Genomic DNA, 21,473 nt, shown 5'->3' with positions numbered 1-21,473 from the left:
TTTTGCCTTTCTCCTATAGAAAGGTTATGCAATCACTCTGAACATCGTCAACCTAATTTTTTTTTGATTTGCATAGGTTTTCTGTATTTTAACAGGGTCGTAGTTAGGGGGATACGGTAAGGGGCTCCTCCCCCCCCCCCACATCACTCACCACCCTTCCCTAAACCGAATAAAATTTTCTTATTCCTCTTGAATAAATTTTCATAGTGGATCTGAAAAACCAGTGAAAATTTTGGTTTGAAATGATTTTGAGTTGAGACTAATTTAAAATTTCCTAACAAGTTGAAAAATTTTGGCGGGGTCCAAACGTATGTGTAAATCGCACTGAATATCTAATAGACATTTCCACCATTATATTAAACATAACCAGCCATGGAATCGTAGTTTGGATAAATGAGAAAGGCACAATTGCACCACTAGGTGGATTAAAACGGGTTTTACAATAGTCCAATTACTTGGAAAAAGTAGTCGATATCAGTCGAAATAGGTTTTATCAGTATTTAACAATATTTCAAGACTACGAAGATACATCAAAATTAAATTTTTCGCCGTTAACGCCATTTTGGGGTGTACTGAGTTAGATATGCCACATCGTTTCAAAAATCTCTACAAAGTGTCGTTTCCAGAATTTTGAAATTCTGCTTGGTTACTGAAATACAGCGTGAAACGTTACGAGACGTGTGTATGTTTTTGCTGCAAATCCTATATATTGGGATTCGCTCAAGTTATATTAAAATTTCAGATGTTTTCACGTGTAAAAATGTCTTAGGAATACAATGGCTTAATAATTTTCATTATAAAAATACTTGTATTGCGAGAAAAATGCAGTTTTACTTTTAAACTGGAAATAGTGGATATTTGACAAAACTGTAATCAGAAATTGCTATTTTATCAAGATCCCATGACCAATTTCCTTGAAAATACATCTCACCGATTGTTTCTAGACCAAACAAAACCGAAGATATGAATAAAAGTTAATAATAGATGCTTTATTTACATAGAATATGTTCCATGCACAATAGGGCATTTCAATTTTTTTTTATTCTCTAAGGTGCCTCCTCTCATATTGTTTAAAAAGTTTGAAGTAAGCTTAGATGCCAAATTTCACATCATTTGGACAATTCTAGACCCCCGCACACTTCGCTTGAAATTTTTCAAATTCGTACTACGGGAAAATATGGAGGAAAAATATATTAAAATTGTTTTGTTTGTTTGTTTATTTATTACGGCTTTAACCTCGAGGGTCATTCGCCTTTTTGAAAATAATGTACATTTCAAAAATTACAAATTCAAAATTTCATTAAAAATAGATATCAAAATATATATAAACCATCGAACATTATTTTTGTCGACTATCCTGGGTGCACTGCTTTCCGTTTCTTGTGTTGACTTTCTTTCTCGGTGGTGAGCGATGGTCGGGTGTACCTTCTGCTGCTTGCTGATCAGTCTGTCTGCCTTCCCCCTCGCTTGTGTTTGTGTCCATATCGTCATCACTAGAATGGTTGTCGCTGTTAGATTTTTGGTGCTTTTTGTGTTTTCGAGTGACTTTGATATAGCCGTCTTCTTTCTTGTTTATTTCATCCCTGCGTACGGTGAGTATTGGCTTTGGGATGCCGTGGAATATTGTTGGTCCGGCATTCATTTGTTGGCCGGCTGTTTGTTGTGTATCAGCAAATGTTGAAGGCTGTTTGGTAGTGGTGGTTGAAGATGAGTTTTCTTTAGTTGTTTTGGCGCATGGCTTACCGTAGTGTGCAGTCTGATTACAGAACTGACACGTGGGCACCTGCCCAGGGTATGTGCATAGGGTTCTTTGTATGTAGTTAACACCTTGAGATGATCTGCCCTCGAAAGTCAAGTAAGATGGTATAGGTTGGTACAGCCGCATTCGCACAACCCGAACACCGTTGAGAATGCCAGGGAAAAAGTTTCTCCAAGTGTCGTTAGAGACGGATTCCACTTCTCCATACTTCGACATGAATCTTTTAATATAATCCGTGCTAGTACGAGGTGCCAGATCATGGAGGCGAATTTCCGTTAGATCAAGGTCCATATACACGGGGATCTTGGTTTTGACGTTTTCATATTCGACGTCATGTTGCATGTTGTTCTTTGCTACGAACCTTTCTGCCTCGGCTAAGGAGTTGAACGTTATTAGTACTACATTCCTGGTGTGGTGAAGCTGGACGTGTGATATCTCTGTAAGATCAAGTTCCATTTTCACCTTGACCAATTGTTCCACCTCGCGCACTGAAGGTCTAAGACGGGTTTGCGAAAAATCAATCGCGATTGTGTTCTCCCGTAATGGGCGAAATTTATTTTGTTGTTCACTCATTTCACTCGCAGTTAGCTGCAACGGAACTTTCCTGTGTCTATATGCTACACGTACACGTTAGAGCGGCGCGGCGCGGGTAGTATTTTTTGTTTGTGTGCTGTTCGCAAGCAGGTCGCTTTTTGGCTTCTGATCTGTACGAGATGAGGAAGCAGACTGATATTAAAATTATAATTCATACCTCTTTTTAAAGAAAAGAAATAACCTTAGTTTTTGAATGAAGGTATTTTTGTTTCTCGAAAAAAATAGGAAAGTCGGATACTGGGTCATTTTTTCCCCAGAATCCCCTATTTTTAATAATTTTTCTGCTCCGTGATGCAAATCATACATATTTTCAGAGGTGGGTAAGAAAAGCAACCATTGCGCCCATGCACCGGTACGGTTCTCAAAATCCCAACAGGTATAAACGAATGGTGCACACCGTGTGCGGTTTGATTTCGTACATACGGTAAACATGTTTACATGTGTGCCCGAGTTTCAACTCCTGATGTTGTATTTTCAACAGCGGCTTCGGTTCGACTTTAGAAAACCGAACCTGGTTTTTTTTTCTGTACACGATGCTTCGGTTGAAAGAAGAAGCAGTAAAATGATGTGCAGTGCTGCCGAATAGACAAGCGAAATGAATGAAATCAGTTCTTCAGAGTCGATGGGGCAATATAGCAATGTTTGATTCTGGGAAGTTTACAGTTCAACAATTGATGTTTGCCGTCATACTAAAACCAAGATAGTAGAAACAAATTCAACATGTCGACCGTGTGTTGACGATCATTCGTATCAAATGATTAATGGTGAACATATTTTCAAATTCAAAATAGAGGGCTTGGACTTAATACGGTAAGCAAAAAAGCGATGCAAATTGAATATTTTTGTTATGGGAAGATTTTTGGTGTTTTGGAGTCTAACATTTGTATCTATTGCTACACAAACGTTCGACTTGGCAAATCCAAATCGAAGCTAACGGGCTTTTATGACTATTTATTATCTGAAACAATGAAACATAAGTTTTTTTTTTCTGAAACGGCTAATATGGTGAGTTACCATTTTTAAAACCAAAAGGATGAGTTCTAAATGACAAACTTTTATGACGATTTATAGTAAAACTTAATGAATTCATAACGAAAAAGTTTCTAGATGCCAAAAATGTATGTTCGGCACAATGTTTAAATCCAATATGACGGACCTATAAAACGGTCTTAACAAAACGATACACTTTAAGAAACCAAGCAATATATTATTTTTGGACGGAAAATACCTCTAGAGATAAACAACAGTTGTTTGCAGCTATTATACAATTTGATATAACGAATCTGGTCTTAAAAAAAGCTAAATTAGTACGAGTGACGTAGAGAAACAAAACTAGAGTTGGAACTAACGCAGCAAATCGAAGCAGCCAATCCATTCGGTTTTCACTCCGACTCATCCTAATGTCAATACCAGTCCCATCAGCTCAGCATCTCGCCTAGCTTGGCGATTACCAGTAGATAATTAGAGCTTCAGATTGATGTTTCTGGTACTAAGCATCTATACATTTTAAAATCACAATCATACAACCTAATTTTACCAAACATTCCATGCGCTACACCCAAATATTCAGTATTTCTGTAGTATTAGGCTTCCTTTCGTTAAATAAAAATTCGGTCTCCATCGATGCAAATCATCTTTTCGCATCCGCCGAAATAATTACGTTAAGACAGTTGCTAATATATGTTCGAGTGTCAAAATCAGCAACGTCCACTCTATAATGCAATGAAATATAATTTGCACTTGGTACTCACGCGTATAGGACACTCGGTCTTTCCCACCACTCCAGGAACTTCTTCCCGGGTACCATGTCCTGAAAAAACAAAAAAATCATAGATGTACAGTGCCGTTGGAATAAAATAACACCCATCAAATCATATTACCCTCATTTTCAGCAAGTCAATGAATACCGCGAGACCCCTATCAAATCTGCTACTCCAATCGAAGTGAATGCAAATCCTCACAACCCACCGAGCACTGATTTGCAACGCAAATTGATATTAATCTTCTCGGAGATGGCTATAATTTTTCTTTCAACAGCTTTCCACCCACTGACAGTTATTGGACGCATTTAATTGCACCAATCATTTATCCTACGGTACCTGTGGTTACTATGATGTATGCGACGGCTTTCATGGCGGATTGATATGTTGAATTTGTTGACAGCAATGGGTGACCTTGGTAGTGACCTAGATTTTTGTTTCTGGTAGTAAAATATTCTTGATTGGTGATACTCATGATCGTATTAAAATTTCATCGGAGACACTGTGAAAATTAACACGTTCAAATAATAAAATAGAAATACGAATTGAAGCAAAAATTCGAAACAATAACACATGTTTATCACATTAGCAGTCTTCTTTATTACAACTAGTCAACATTGTCGGCACTGTGGGCATTATCTAGTATAACCAACCTACCAACTGCCTGCGGGAGCCAGGTTCAAAAACTTCTGCGACACAGTGTGTCCCGGTAGAGGAGCAATATGGACCGATCCGGGAGTAATGGCAATGTACTTGGCAACTGGTAGCAGCACCTTGGAGTGACCAGATCCATACGAGGTCTGTTCTTGGGGGTAGTAGTTGTTCCATTGATTCGATTGCACTACATTATTGCTATAGTCAATCGCGGGAGCCGAATGTTCAGTGTGGTAAGCCGTGCTAACGGCAGGAGCGACGGCAGCAACAGCACCGACACCATTGTTTGGCCACTGAGTGAAATGGTTGACGGTGGAGAATGAGGTAGCGCAATTAGGGTGGTTCACCTGCACGGTCGCTGGCGGAGGGACATGATCGATATGGTTGTCGATGTTATTGTGATCTTGATACTGTACATAACTGGCCGCCTGGGGGACGTCGATCGGCTGCTGAGATTCTGCGACAGGCTCCCAGGTGTTCTGCTCGGTCCATGGAGAATTGAAGTCTTGTTGAATATCGCCGGGAGGCTCCAGATGAGGCGATGGTTTTTGAATTACTGCATCTCCAGCTACAACAGCTACAAGAGCGAGGACCGAAAAGAACACCTACGAATATTTCGTTAAAGTTTACTGAAGTAATTCACATCAGAATAAAACTGCACAATTTTACCTTCATTCTACTAGAATGTTTTACAAACTATCTTCAAATGATGGAGCCTCTGTCGCACTAATCTCCTAACCGATGAAAGACTACTCGAACTATAATTGAAGATGGTCTCTGACGCCAACTTTTATACTATACTAGTGTGATCGAAATGTTATCTTTTGAAACATAAGCCTCTCATCTTTTGAAGCGAGAGCAGAATAACATTTCACTTTTGACCCACGAAAAGGTACTGAACCGTGCTTTGAAGGCCTTGCCGACTTGCAACGCGAGCTGATGCATTGGCAATTTTCCGCCACCTGCTGGGGAATTGTGCGATAATTTATCTCGCTACTGAATGTAATTAAAAAAGGCTTTTTCATAAGTGCAGCGATGCAGCAAAAACATTCCACCAAAATGTCAATTTTGTGGTTGGAAGGTAGGGAGCCACAAAATGTTGTATGTGAGTATATTGAAACACGATTGTTGGCACTGAGTAAAATGTTTGAAAAATAATATAAATTCTTGAAGTGAGTGTGAAATAAACTGGATATCTAACTGTGATATTAGTTCAGTAAGTAGCAAGTGCATAAACTGGATTTAACGTAATAATTTTTACGTTAACTATTGCGCATGTACCACGTATTCCGGATATAGCCGAGTAAAAAATTAAAATGTGCGAAAAAGTGCACATCATTAAAAACAAGCTACTGTCTTTGATAGTGCTATAAAAATCCCAACAGACTATCAATCGACCAGGTTTAATATAAGTTTTTCTGATTCACCTCAACTACACCACCAGTAGTAAATAATTTTTATTTTTATTCGAAATTAGAAATCGCATCAAGTTGCTACGGTCTAACATCAGCGGACGAAGTTTTAGTGCGAAAATAAAACAACTAAAGCAGTTCATACATTAACTCGTAAAATATCATAAACAACAATGTTAGTCTATCGATCTAACGGATTCCGTTGGAGCAAGAACAGCAAAACCAGTTTTCCCGCCCTGTACGCGAAGAATTTGGACTGATCGCGTGCGCCTTCGAACGAACGCGGAACCAACTAAGAACCAACATACTACATATATATGCTCGAACGGATTGAAACCCTCGTCGACTCGTGTGCTCTCTTAATGTTTATGATCATTGCACACACGTCTTACGCTTAATTCGCCTTTTTTACCACTTTGCTGATCTCGCCCTAGGAAAGCTTTTGGTTACAGCGACTCCTAACTTTTTTTTGTTTAGCTTAGTTTACTCGCCTATCAGCATTCTTTCGTGCGATCGTTGTTTCTAAGCTGGTGGGGTCTCTAGGAAGGAAGGTAATAACTAAATCAAGGTCAACACCTTCCTTCCACTTGTGCCTTTCTTTGTTTCGGACCACGAAACACGCCTTTCGTGTGCTTCAATGCTTTTAAGCTAAGGTACGCGGACAACAGTCCTCACTGGCGCCAGCCCTTCGTAGTTGCGGAATAGCAATTTACGGTCATATTTCTTGGCGCTCGATAAATCTAATGTGTCACTAGAGCAATTTAAATTGATTCGCTTTTGCAGGAGCCCTAAGAGTGTGGCAGCGTCCAGTTATGATATATCTTGTGTTCAGATAGCGATCGTTGTATTACGGAAATCTTTGTTTGCTGTGTGCTGAAGAGAGCAGTCATTTTCAATGATAGCAAATATTATGACGAGACATGATGAATGACTCTAATTCAAACCACCTGTTGGAGTAATTATTTGTTTTTCATATAAGCAAACCACAATTACCATGGTGGGTAAATTTTTACTATAATGAACATTTATGCATATTCAATCCTAACGATTGATTATCCTTTCCACTGTGTATTTGACACCAATAACGAAGATTTTCTAAAACAATCTGCGTTATATTCAATATAATTTGGGCAATTGAAATAGTTGCCACAAAGAGTGCTCATCGATGTTTTTTCTTGTAAACCCGTAAATGAGCTGGCGCCAATTACTGCGTTTTTGGTTTTTATTATGCTCTCCATTGTCTTATTTAATGTAGCGTGTTTCTCTAGCTGTCGATTTTTTTTTTCGTTTTGGAAGGTACAGATCTGAATGCTCTTTGTCCCACCACGGGGTGCAAGACCGTTCGCGGTTCGTGTCGGATATTGGATTAGTCTGAGCTTGACTCGCGGCATCGAGAATCACGTCAAACAAAATACATAGACTTCCTCCGGAGGAAATTCTTGTATGGGTTCGACTTTTTCAGATATCGTGGTCGCGTAGTTCTTCCCATCAATGTTCGATGTGAGGATATGATCTTGAACCGTTAGCAATAAAAGTTACGATGGGCGAGTGGTTGCTACTGTGAGGATTATCATCCACATGCATCCAATCCAAGATGGCGCCAACACTAACTTTTCATAGAAGAGAATATAAAATATAGAATATCAAGATGTTCGGAAGAATTATTGCAAAATTCCTGTTCTACAACTTTGTGGAAGACACTTAATTTCTATCTCTTTCCTGACGGCGCCGGTGGTTGAGTGGTAAGCGTGACCGCCACTCATTCCAGTTGGCCTAGGTTCAATTCCAGCCGAGGTCGTTGAGATTTTTCTGAGGTAAAAAAATCTGTGATCACGTTTTCCTTCGGAAGGGAAGTAAAGCCGTTGGTCCCCGATCCATGAAATTGGTGGATCGATATCTAGTGCAGGTAGTGGAATCACCTCTCTGGCGTCGGTAAAGACGAAGTATATCCTACTTCTATACTCTACTAACAAAAATATCCTCCTCCCGTGATACTTGTGGAGTGCGCAGTAGTATATACGGCCTCTAGCAAAAGCAACGCACTTAATTTTTATCACTGGGTACAGTAAAGTTTTGCTGGGGTTTTGAACAGCAAACCGTTCGGTAATCAATTCAGTAAAACAATTCCTTTACCGAATTCTCCGCAATTCGTTCTCTCCAAACGTCAAAAAATACTGGTCAGTCAGCAATTTCTCCTGAAAATGGCGACTTGGCAGATGATTTGCTGTACCTGTTTTGTAAAAAAAAAGTGAAATTTGGGTGCATGTTTGGTTTATTATTTTAGTCTAGATGATAGTACACATCGACAGTATTAATTTGTAATTGTTTCTTATAATTTAACAATTTTGAATGCACCAGTAAGGCTCAAAAAGTGTTTAGCAATTCTACATTGTTGGTGTAGGTCGCACTTCGGCCAAAATTTAAGCTAGTTTAGCAATATATCTTTTTACATGTATTTGAGTGACTAATCTTGAAAAGAAGTATTCCGCTACACAAACGTTGGAAAGCACCTTGAATCGGTATTAATTGATTTGATCAATCATAGACAAAAAACCAATGGTAAAAACCTTTCTTTAATATTTAAAAAGCTTGAAATAAATCTGAACGCTAATTTTTAATTGAACATTATAATGTGCTGCTTGCTAAATTCACATTTCCTGCGAATAAAAAAAAATTAAAAGTCTGCGTAGACTTTTGGCGTGGGGGGGGGGGTCCCTAACTATGATTCATTAGCTGGTTTTGTTCAATAGAATTGTGGAAATGTCTTTTACATACTTATTTCACTTAGCTCGCATCACACGACTACCACGAAAATAGACGCAGACTTACTTTAAACAAAAAAGTATAAGGAAGACCGGGGCTAGTTTGCGGTGTTTTCAGTTTCCATTTTTTACCGCTTTGAAGTAGATAGATCTTGCAAAATAGGACATGCGGCTGTAGCCAACATCCCTGAATTTTATCACAGTGTTTGTTGCATTGCACTGTGTTTCAAAATGTCGTTTTCGTGCGTCTAAACCGTTAACTTTAGAAGTATAGTTTGTTTGGAGAAGTTGTTGTTCTTATAATTACGCATCCACAGGAGTATACCGTTCAGTGATTAATTCACCTATAAGTGATATACGAAATTTATTTTCCGAACTAATTGAGATAGAGACTTTGTGTCTTCAACAAAGTTGTGGCAAATGTTACTATAAAAGAAATTGCTGAAGACACCATATACCTAGCTTCAATAGTTTACGAGTTATGGAACATATTATATGAAAGACACCTCCAAATTAGTTTTCTCATGATAACTTTTTTAGGCATTCTCGTATCTTCTTGGAATCTTCCACAAAGTTGTTTGCGGTATTGAAACACACATTTTTTTCGAACAGAGTTAGTTCGTATCTGTGGAATTAAAAAAGATATTCCAAATTTTAAGATATTTTTGGGGTAGCTTCCACCTTAAATAACTCGTTAACGAGCAAAAAGGAGCAAACAACACCATAACATACTGAAAGTACTAGCTTTTTACTTTTATATAGTCGCCCGATTGTTAGTCGACGCGATTCGCCTCGATTGTTATGTTCAAAACAATATCCCATCACAGTGGTTTAAAATGAAAATTTCAAGCGCAATGCGATAAGCAGCTTCATTTTTTCATGGTAAATTGCATAAAACATATTCATCGATGTCATAAAACATAAAACATATTTGTCGATGTCCAAAAAAAAGGAAAAGAGAACTTTGACCACAATCAAGATCAAAGTACGAATAGTAGCATATCGTGCGTTCGAGAAGTGTGTCACGTGAAATTTAAACAATTAGTGGATACTGGTAAGCTTGAAAAAATTATGGAAATCCCACCAGAAGGTTTGTTAATGTCACCTGTTCACAATGTGGATTCTGTCGTGACTGAGGCTCGGAGATGGCTAAAAAAATATAAAACGTTTTAGAATACGCCATGCTCTTCTAGCGGAAGAAGAAAGCTTTGAAGATGACGGAAGAAAACGATTAATAAAAATAAATTTATTTATCTAATTTATATATTTTTATATATTTTAACGACATTTAATTAGTACGGGAGTGGAAGGTGAAGTATTTTTCAAATATTAAGAGCCATAGTATTCAAGGAAGAGCAAGGATTTGAAGTAAGAACGTTTAGAAAAGCGTGGAGTAGGGTCAATGAACAAGCTTAGAGTTTCCCGGCTACTTAACTCTTTGTCTTCTGCAACGCATTCTGCATGTATAATGAAAATATCTACATTATTAAATACATCCAAAACTATAATTTGATTTTTGAAAGGCATTGCATGTTGCATAAAGCATGAAGCCGTTTGTCGCTGTGCGCTTGAATATTTCATTTTATACCACTGCGATGGCATATTGTATTGAACATAACACTCGGGGAGAATCGCGTCGACTAACAATCGGGCCATTATATGAAAGTAAAAAGCTAGTACTTTCAGTATGTTATGATGTTGTTTGCTCCTTTTTGCTCCTTAACGAATTATTTAAGGTAGAAGTTACCCCAAAAATATCTTAAAATTTGGAATATCTTTTTGAATTCAACAGATAGGAAGTAACTATGTTCGGCAAAAATATGTTTCGATACCGCAAACAACTTTGTGGAAGATTCCAAGAAGATACGAGAATGCCTAAAAAAGTTATCATGAAAAAACTAATTTTAAGAGGTCTTTCATATAATATGTTCCATAACTCGTAAACTATTGAAGTTAGATATATGGTGTCTTCAGCAATTTCTTTTTTAGTAATATTTGCCACAACTTTGTCGAAGACACAAAGTCTCTATCTCAATTAGTTCAGAAAATAAATTTTATATATCACTTATAGGTGAATTAATCACTGAACGGTATGCTCCTGTGGATGCGTAATCATAAAAACAACAACTTCTCCAAACAAACTATACTTCTAAAGTTAACGGTTTAGACGCTATTAATTTTGAGCACGAAAACGATGTTATAAAACACTGTGCAGTGTCTTCGTTTTTATAGACAAAAATGTGTGACGCGGAAATCCCGCCAATTTATCCCGGCCCCGGGGTAAGTTGGCGGTAAGCATGAATGCGCCAGAAAATGGAGATTCAATTAAAGCAAAGGTTCGTGCTGAATGTCTTTTCAATAAAATTGTATATTAACCGACAATTGCCAATATATTTCAGTCTCAATACCCCTGCATTTTACTTTGACGCGTATTCCATATTCAAAAGCATATTTTCGAAATTCTTCAGGCGATTGGCCGAAGTAAATATCCCCTGCATTGACGAGATACACAAAGTTTTCCTTTGGAGTGAATTCCAAAAATAAAAATATTTGATGGCTATATTTACACTGTAAATAGTAGCGCCAACTTGCCCCGCGTGCGTCACCGCCAACTTACTTCAACAGCATATTTTACAAAAAACTATTTAAAAAATAACTTTAATTCATGGATAGATTTAATAACTATACGGATACTTAAAGCTATTTTTACGCACTATCAAAAAATAAAAACAATTGGGAAATAGATTTAAAATCACCCTAAATAACACAAAGTGTTTAAAATTTAAAAAAATTACATGGTATGCTCGAAAACACAATATCGTCCACAACTTTTACAAAACAAAATGCTTTTTAACAAAAATTTAAATTACATTGGGCAATGGGTTTCACATAACTTGAGGTACATAATGAGAGGCAGCGCTGTCTGTCTAATAGAAACAAAGACAAAGGGATTCTGCCAACTTACCCCAACCAGCAACTAGCCCCGGGCTCCCCTAATATTTAATTAACTTTATCACCATGAGTTCAATGTTATCTTCATGTGATTATATTGGTGGAATGGGTTTGGAAGCGGAACGGGTGGTGGTTTAGTAGAGTGCCAGTGGAGGATATGTCAGAAATCCTTCATCTTATTTCGGTATATGGGGTGGATGAAGGAAATGCGGATGTGAGGGTGGTCCAAAGGGAGAGAAGTGATGGAGGAGCGAAGTGTGAGGGCAAGGGTGAGGAGGGCGTGGGGAGGGAGGTGCTTAGTTGCGAAACAATACTCAATCGCAAATGTTGCCTTTCATTTGAGAACACCGGTTCAGTCATCACCGAAGAACCGATATGACTTAAATTGTGGAATATGCCCGAAATTCTGGACTTCCGGAATCGTCGATAGTGGACAATATATCCAAAGAATGTTTGATTGGCAACCAGTGATCTAGACGCGCGAATCAAAGTAATTTTGTGACCATTTCAATAGTTTTTAGCCTATGCGGTGTTACGATTGTACCGATTTATATGGGAAATTCCAGTGTAACCTTACTAACCAACCTGTAACTCCGTAACCAAGAGTCAGGACCGAATGAAATTCAGCAGCATTCAATGGCATTACTGTATCTTTCGTTTAAAATCAAGTTTGTAAAAATCGGTAGAGAATTCGCTGGGTAATAGGTGTGATATTTGCTTAGGAACTTGGTGAGTTCCCCGGAGGCATCATGAATGACCAATGTGGTCAAAGCTGCTTTGATTTATCATTAGTGATCCAGACCCGCAAACTAGAGTAATGTTGAATCCCATTTTAAAATGTTTTACGTCATTTGGACATCATGGTTGAACCAGTTTATATGGGAATTTGCTGTGTGACCGCACTCTTCAACCCGTAACTCCGGAACCGGAGGTCGGATCAACTAAAAATTCAATATCAGCGTTATACCTTTCAGATGAAACTAAGTTTGTGAAAATCGGCTCAGACATCTCTGAGAAAATTGTGTGAGTTTAAATGACACACACATACACATACAGACATTTGCCGATCTCGACGAACTGAATCGAATAGTGTATGACACTCGGCCCTCCGGGCCTCGGTTGGAAAGTCGATTTTTTCAGTGATTCCATAGCCTTTCTTTATAGGAAAAAGATGGGTGGGTAATGTCTAGGACATAACCGGAGTGTCGTGACTACTCGTTTGATTTGTAATTCAAATCGAATGATACTCACTGAAATATGTGGGAATGTTTCAAGTTATTCTTTATAATAATTATGGTGGTTCTAAAAAGAACCTTTGTTGTTGGCGTCTGCGTTGATAGAGGATGCGCAGCATTCTAAGCTCGTTGAGACATTCATTCATGAAATGAACAAATTTCATATTTTCTTACTTTGAAATATCAATGTAAAAATCTCTCAAAACGACCATCGGAATCTTTTTCCTAGCGTACAGAAATGAACACGCTTAGCGAAAAACTAGGGGCGGGTAATGTCCGCGACATAACCACGATTATCATATTCTTAAAATTCTGCTTGTATCTCTTTCAAATGGCTAAATTTTACGCATTAGGTTCGATTCACCGCTCTCAGCGAAATTTTCCTGGGGATCCCGTTCGTTAGTATATTCAGCAAAACAATTTTATTACCGAGTTCTCCGCATTGAATACAGGTCAATAATTTCATATAATGATTTCAACAAGCAAACAATGTACATGTATGACAGGTGGGAGTGTTCTGAAGTGTTTTAGTGGAGGTAACAACATAAAATCGTGTATTGAACATTTTACAATGATTCTCCTTAACCCTGAAAAACCACGGGGTTGGCAGCAGAGGGTTAAGTTGTTTGGAAGAGATGACAGTTATTATATGATAACTAAAAATATAAAATTGTTCTATAAATTGCAAAGTTATTACCGCGTTAACCTGAAAATTTGTCATTTCATTCATAAAGGAACAATCATTGAAATTATGTCAATTTATGCTTTGCAAGATTTGAAATAACTTCGAAATGTGGTCACGACACCCCTGTTATGTCATATACACTACCAACCCATCTTTTCATCATTCGTTTTGGTGTAGCTTTCGCTTAGTGGCAGAGTTGCGACATTCACCGATTTTCTTGAAAGGATTTGCAAAAACGTTCGGGTTTGTAAATTAAAAAAACATTTTCTTATGATTCACTGGTAAAAGTAAAAGAATTAACAAGCGCAAACTTAATACTAGTTAACAAAAGAAACTTTCTAATTAAATTCTTTTTCCATTTTGCATTCGTCCTAATAAGGACGGTTTGTAGATAACTATGTTGATACAAGACGAGAATCTTTTGAAACAATTCAAACCTTGCCGACGATTGTTTTTACTGCGTACACACATATGATCTTTCCCCTTTCGCAGCTCACACCGAATGAGCACGCTTTGCATCAAGGCGTTCCTATTTATTGACTTTTCAATGCAGATGGAAGGCCATCCTTTTGTGCGATAAATGAAAATATTTTCATCATTCGTTTTGGTGTAGTTTTCGCTTAGTGGCAGAGTTACCACATTCACTGATTTTCTTGGAAGGATTTGCAAAAACCTTCAGGTTTGTAGATTAATTTGAAAAATATTTTCTTATATAATTATTTTTAATTATACAAATTAATAAAAAGAACTTCCTAATAAAATTCGTAAGGACGGTTTGCATACAACTATGACACAAATCCATCTACAATTAACAACGCTAACGGAAAATAAGCACCACTAATTCTTTACAAGTATTTTGTTAGTCCTTAAAAGGACTGTTAGCAACATTAGAGACGCGTGATTTTACTTATCTTGTTCGAGCAGCTTTCTTGGCAGGTTTGGCGGCCTTCTTTGGCTTGTTCGCTGCAGCCTTCGATGTTTTGGTGGCATTTTTAGTGGCAGTTACTACCGCCTTTTCAGTGACTGCGTTTCTTAGCCTTTGGCTTTTTGGCCTTCTCACCGCCACCACCTCCACCAACGTGTTTCTTCTCTCCGGTGGTAGCCGATTTGATTGGTCGTCCGATGCAGCTTCTCACGACCACGCACGTCTGTTATGCACTGCGTCTTACACACGTCTGGATTTGATAAAAGTTGCGACACCCCTATTTACAGGTTTAATCATTAATGTTGATTCTCATTTAAAGTAGTTTTTGAACTATTTAAACAACTTTTATATAGCAAACAACGTATCGGTAGCAAGCGTTGAACGTTTTCCTTCCGATTTATGAAACAAGATTGGCAATCCGTTTAATTGAAGAAAAGTTATTAAGGTTCAAAATGTACGTAACGCTTTCGCTAATATGCACTACTATCGCTTTCTCACTCATTCTCGTGGCGTGCTTGAGCTTCTAATAGCATAACCAAAACTAATATGCCGGCTTTCCCCTACCAACTGCTCTCGTCAAGCAACCCAATACGAATAATCATAGAAACAAACATGTAGTGGACCTATATATAAAATTTTCATTATTTTATTGTTCGGTTGCTGCACCATATTAACGGCTCTGTGCGGGATGGGTTGAAAATTTTCACTTTTCCGAGTCGTTTTCGAAAGACTTTTTAAAACACTATTTTTCCGTTGATAATGAATGTCCTACATATTCCAAAACTTAATACAACATTGGTACAAATATTTTCGACAAAATGCTGAAGAAATTGATTTAATCCATTCAGTACAACAAAAGATATAAGCGTTCAAAATCTTACATCATTTTTCTTCCGAAATTTTGAAAAGGGGCCCCTATATTGAAAGGTAAGTCGTTAGTCACGACAAAAGGCAAAAAGTCATAAGATTGTATACTGCCCATAAAAGCATAAGAGTCCCATAATGAAAAACAGCAAGCCGAGAAAAACGCCGTTCAAGATTTACATTTTCATTGAGCCTTATGCGATGGGACAAGCATGTTTGGTATTTTTTCGACATTTTCTAAACAAATCTGGTAATCCTATATGTGCATTGTGATTCAGTAGTGATACAGAATACAATTCAACAGATAACTCATTTTCGACAAAAATCCATATGGGACTCTTATGCTTTTATGGGCAGTATATCGACACAACAAAGACATGTGGTTTTTGGTTCCTACGTAAACGGATTGGAGGCTAATTATGTTGATAGTATTCCAAACTTCTCTGGAACAAAAAATAAAATATATTCAAGGTTTTCCCGGACATTATCATTTTTCGCATTTAAAGAATGTATCTACACCTTATATTCAATATTACCAGTAATAGTAGACCGATTTCGATAATTTTTAAATCAAATTATTGGTAATTACATTAATCACTAAACATTTTTAATCACTAAATTATTTATTGACATAAAAAATACATAATTTTCAATCAATTGTTGGAAGCTATAAACAAGCTCTCTGAACTGTCTAAATGTTAGGTTAAATAATTTCATGCAAAGTGCTATGACCTATCGTTTTCTATTCAGACTAAGCAAATAATGATTTCCTCTTTGCAAACACGTTTTTACATTTCTTACTAAAGAAATGCTTAGGATTCGTTCAAATTTTGAAGAGTCTCATATACCAATCGACTGTTCGACAAATTGGGATGATGTCTGTATGGGTGTGTCCTTAGTGATTGTGCAAATTTTGATACCAATCGGTTGTGTCTACGGAACCTCCAAAAATATCAAAGTTTATATAGAAATTAGTATGGTAAGCCGGTTAACATTGAAAATAAATTCGCCTCATCAACGAATTAATGAGAACACTATATATTTCTAAAAGTATTCTCCTAGTAAACATATTCATGGAACATTACATGTTTGAAAAAAATCGATAGGAAATGTTATTATCTAAAGAAGCAGCACAACTTCAAAGCAAGTGGTTTTTGATTATTAATCATGGCAGCACTGTTCGAATAGCTGTATCTGCCATACAAGGGCGACGGGTGGCAAGTATTGTTTACACTTGAATATATCAAAAGAAATGATTTGTTTTATACAGAAGCTTCCAAAAACAAGTTCTCATTAATTGGTTGATGAGGTGATTTTTTGAGAATTTATGTTCAATATTAATTAACCCATTCATGCCCATGTTGTTTGTGGACAACAACGTTTTTAAACAGCTATAACTTTTGATTGAGTCGAGATTTGCTCACAAAAACAAGTAAGGCTCAGTAATGTGATTATTGCCTTTAATTTGAGTTTTAACAGTTACAAGGATCAGCTCTAGAACTGAAGTTATTGCAATTAGTCTGATTGGATTCCGATGGAGCAGTGCTGCCAGGGACAGTTTACGTTGACGATGGAAAATGATTTTTTTTATATATCTTCGTTATGGTGCAATATTATTGAAAACTGATAAAACTTATCAAATTAGACTGTCGTTGACTACGTTTTCCACGTAATTGGACTATTATAATTATTCTAGGAGAATTGTATTCAGCATTAGAAGGTAAAAATTGACCAGCTTCTAGCACTGCCATGGAAGCACCTATCTTTATGAAAATAGGCTTTTCGTGTCTCTTGACCCCACCGTTTTCAAGGAAAAATAATTTTGAAACCCTACATGCACTAGAAAAAAGTCGGGCTTGAAAGGGTTAAAATCCATATAAACTTTGAAATTTTAGGAGGTTCCGTAGACACAGCCGATTAATACCAAAATTCACACAATTACTAAGGACCATAAAAGAATCAACAACAAGCTATGACCTGTCAAACCGATTCACGAACGGCGGAGATATTGACCATTTAATATTGTTATTCCTCATTTATCGATTTTCAATAACTAAAAATAAGACCGTTGCATCAAGAGGGTATTTTGGGGTCAAAAATAAACCTATTTTGAATATTGGGGTATGAAAAAACATCAAAGGGATTCAAGGAATTCAATTCCGAAAATATGTTTTGAATTTACTCAACAATGGATTAGTTTTTTTCTTAATATACAACTGCACTTCAAGGACAAAACAGCGTGTAAGTTCACCACAAAATGGAAATCGTTGCGTTCAGCCGTGAGATAGATTTATAAACATATAGATCATTAAGATGCATAGTAGTGAAATAATAAATTTCTCATATAATGCATATTTATATTATACTCGTGGAATCGTCGCTGCATTTTTAAATCTCAAAACTTTAGTGAACATTTAACTTCTTTTGAAAAATTTAGGTTATACTGGTCATGGTACAAAAAATAGCATTTACATTATTTAAAATAAAGATGCAAGGAATTAAAATATCACATACTTTTTAAAAATAATGCCACGGTTCTATTCATCACCTCCTGTTACTCACGGGTACGTGGAGACTGTTACGACTCACATCTATATTAATATTGCTCTATCCATTTCTAAGTTGTATCAAAATATTTGTTAATGTCCAAAGTTTGGAAAGACATAGCAATTTTTTGTCTGTTCTTTCCCTACAACAAGTTTTTGCCACTTGCGGAAACAAATATAATAATGCATACTACTTGTCAAAGAAAATATTTGCAGTCTTAAGAAAATTTACAAAATATTTGTATAATGAGAAAACTATAACTAATTTGCGTTCAAACCGTGCTTTCCCCTGAAGATGACGAGATATCGAAACGTTGCACTATGGGGAGATATATGACCAAAAATCGGAAGCTATATCGCTTACATATATTATAATTTGTTTATTTATTTTGTATCATCTGTTCAGTTTATTCAGTGTTTTCTTCTTGGAGGACTCGAAGCTGTTTTCATCCTACCTGTAGTTGGGTGCCATGAATTCTGCAAACCAATGAATGATCCAACAGTGTAAGAAATGTCTCACTGCTAGGTGGAAAAAACGGTTTTTGTAGTTATATTTCTACGGTGACTTGAAATAGCTATTAACGAAAACGGTTGTATTAATGAAGTATACGTTGCGTAATGACATTGCTTTCTTCACCCAGGGCCGGCGGATAACGTGGGTAGAACAGGTTTTGTCCATGATTAATGAAATTTGTGTGTATATTTGGTTTAATATTTCAGTCTATATAATACTAAACATCGATAACATCATTTTAAAATGGTTCTCAGTTTTAAATGCTTTAGTATGGCTCAAAAAGTCCTTGTTAGTTAAGCAATTCTGCACTGTTAGAGTAGCTCGCATTTTGGCCTAGCTTGTGCAATATCTTAGCGCATAAAATAACATTCTGGAATTATAAAAGCACTTATAATTTCCCAAATTTCTGAACGAAAATCTAAATTATGTCCAAAATACATAAGAGATCATCAAAACTAAAAAAAGCCAAGAAACTGTCGAGATGCTTCTGAGGATTTCCATGAAGATCCGTCCGAAAATCTTTACAATCGTTACCGACCATCATCGATTCATCATTTTGACTCAAAAGCAATTCTTTAAAGAGACTAGAAGTTCTTACATGTAGCATTTTCAACAAAAAAATTACGATAACCGTATTTTATACAGCAAAACTATCTGAGTAACAGGAAATGAACACTTCCACACTAAAAAAATTTGCACTAAAAAGTCATTTTTCACAAAAAAAAAATAAAAGGGTTGTGTACAAGACACGACCACAGTTACATTTAAAAAGCAGCATTATTAACCCTTAAAGGCGCAAATCAATTTTTTCCGTTATATATTCATCCTAATAAGGACGGTTTGCTAACAACTATGTTTTGGGATACGGGACGAGAATCCTTTAAAACAATTCGAACCTTTTCGGCGACTCGTTTCTGCTGTATACACACAGACGAACATTCCTCTTTCGCAGCTCATGTCAAATGAGCACTATGTAACACAAGGCGATCTCTTTTATTAACTTTTTGGTGCAGTTGGGAGACCATCCTTTTGTGTGACAAATAAAAATGTTTTCGTCATTCTTTCTGGTGTGGCTTTCGCTTAGTGGCATGGTTGCCACATTCACTGATTTCCTTAAAGCTTTTGCAAAAACCATCGGGTTGGTAGATTATTTTGAGAAATATTTGCTTATATTGTGATGCACTGGTAAAGGAACAGAATTAACAAGCACAAACTTAACACAAGTTAACAAAAGGAATTTTCTAATTGAATTCTTTTTCCATTACATAAAGGGCGAACACGAAATTATTGCGATACATTCAACAGGACATAACTTTTTTACCATTGGGTAAAAATCAACCAAATTTTGCACACTTTCTCATTGATGTGTATTGTTTACATGCTGTCAAACTCGAAGTCGTGTTTTTCGATTCAACGAAAATGGAGGTGAACCAACGCGAGTCGAGAAAACAAATTCTTTCCAAACACCTGGAATTTCCTGACGTGTGGCACCGGCAGTTGGGAAAAATGTTGAACATTCACCATTCAACCGTCTCCAGAGTGTTGAAGCGGTTCCAGGAGCGGTTGATGTTGGACCACGGCAAAGGAGCTGGAAGAAAACCAGGACCGGAGAACAAGAAGACGGAGGGAAAGGTGAAGCGGATGATTGAAGCAAATCCCAACGTCTCAAGCCGTGATTTGGCTGAAAAGATCGGCATGTCGCAGAGCTACGTCCAGAATGCAAAGAAGAGAGCTGGACTACATACATACAAGGTACAGAACTTCCCAAACTGGCTGCTGTGTGATGGACGACGAAACGTATATAAAAGCCGATTTTAAGCAAATTCCGGGGTTGGAGTTTTTCACCGGCAAGAGCAAATTCTATGTGGGCGACAAATTTAAGAAGAAGAAAATGTCGAAGTTCGCCTCCAAACATCTCATTTGGCAGGCAATCTGCTCTTGCGGACTGAGGAGTGAGCCTTTAGTGACAAAGAGCACAGTAAATGACGAGATCTACAAATCTGAGCGCCTCGAGAAGCGCCTTTTGCCGTTCTTGCAGCAGGACGACGAAGCTCCGCTATTTTGGCCAGATTTGGCATCATGCCACTATTCTAAAAGTGTCCTGGAGTGGTATGAGGCCAATTCTGTCCATTTTGTTCCAAAGAACATGAATCCGCCAAACTGTCCGGAGCTGCGCCCGGTGGAGCAGTACTGGGCAATGATGAAGCGGGAACTTCGGAAGTGCAAGAAGACAGTCAAAGACGAGAAGGACATGTTAAGAAAATGGAAAAAAAACTGAGAAACTGGTACCGGATGACACTGTAAGGGACCATTCATAAATTACGTAACGCAAAAATTGCCCAAAATTGACTCCCCCCTCCCCCCATGTAACAAATTGTCACAAATTTCTCCATACCCCCCTCCCCCATTACGTAACAAATTCCAAGAAAAAAATTTTTTTCTTCGGTGAAAACATGTTACGTAACGATCTAGCTAACTCCCCCTCCCCCCTATGTCACAACATGTCACAACTTGTTGTACCCCCTCCCCCCCTAAAAGCGTTACGTAATTTATGAATGGTCCCTAAGGACTTTGATGGAGGGCATCAAGCGACAATGCGTTCAATTTTACACTCAAGGCTCCATCGATTAACTTTTCTTTTGATTTTTGAAGTAAATATATGTATAAAACTACCCTAAAATTTCGGTTTGATTTTAAACATTATAAGAAAATTGGCATGACATTTTCGGTGTCGCAATAATTTCGTGTTCGCCCTTTATTCTCTATCCTGCAAGCAACAATAGCGATAATCCAACTGGTTCTCCCAGCAGA

The sequence above is a fragment of the Topomyia yanbarensis genome, chromosome 2, assembly GCF_030247195.1.
Source record: "Topomyia yanbarensis strain Yona2022 chromosome 2, ASM3024719v1, whole genome shotgun sequence".
Taxonomy (NCBI): Eukaryota; Metazoa; Arthropoda; class Insecta; order Diptera; family Culicidae; genus Topomyia; species Topomyia yanbarensis.
The sequence above is the reverse complement of the archived record's forward strand: the minus strand, read 5'-3'. Positions refer to the sequence as shown.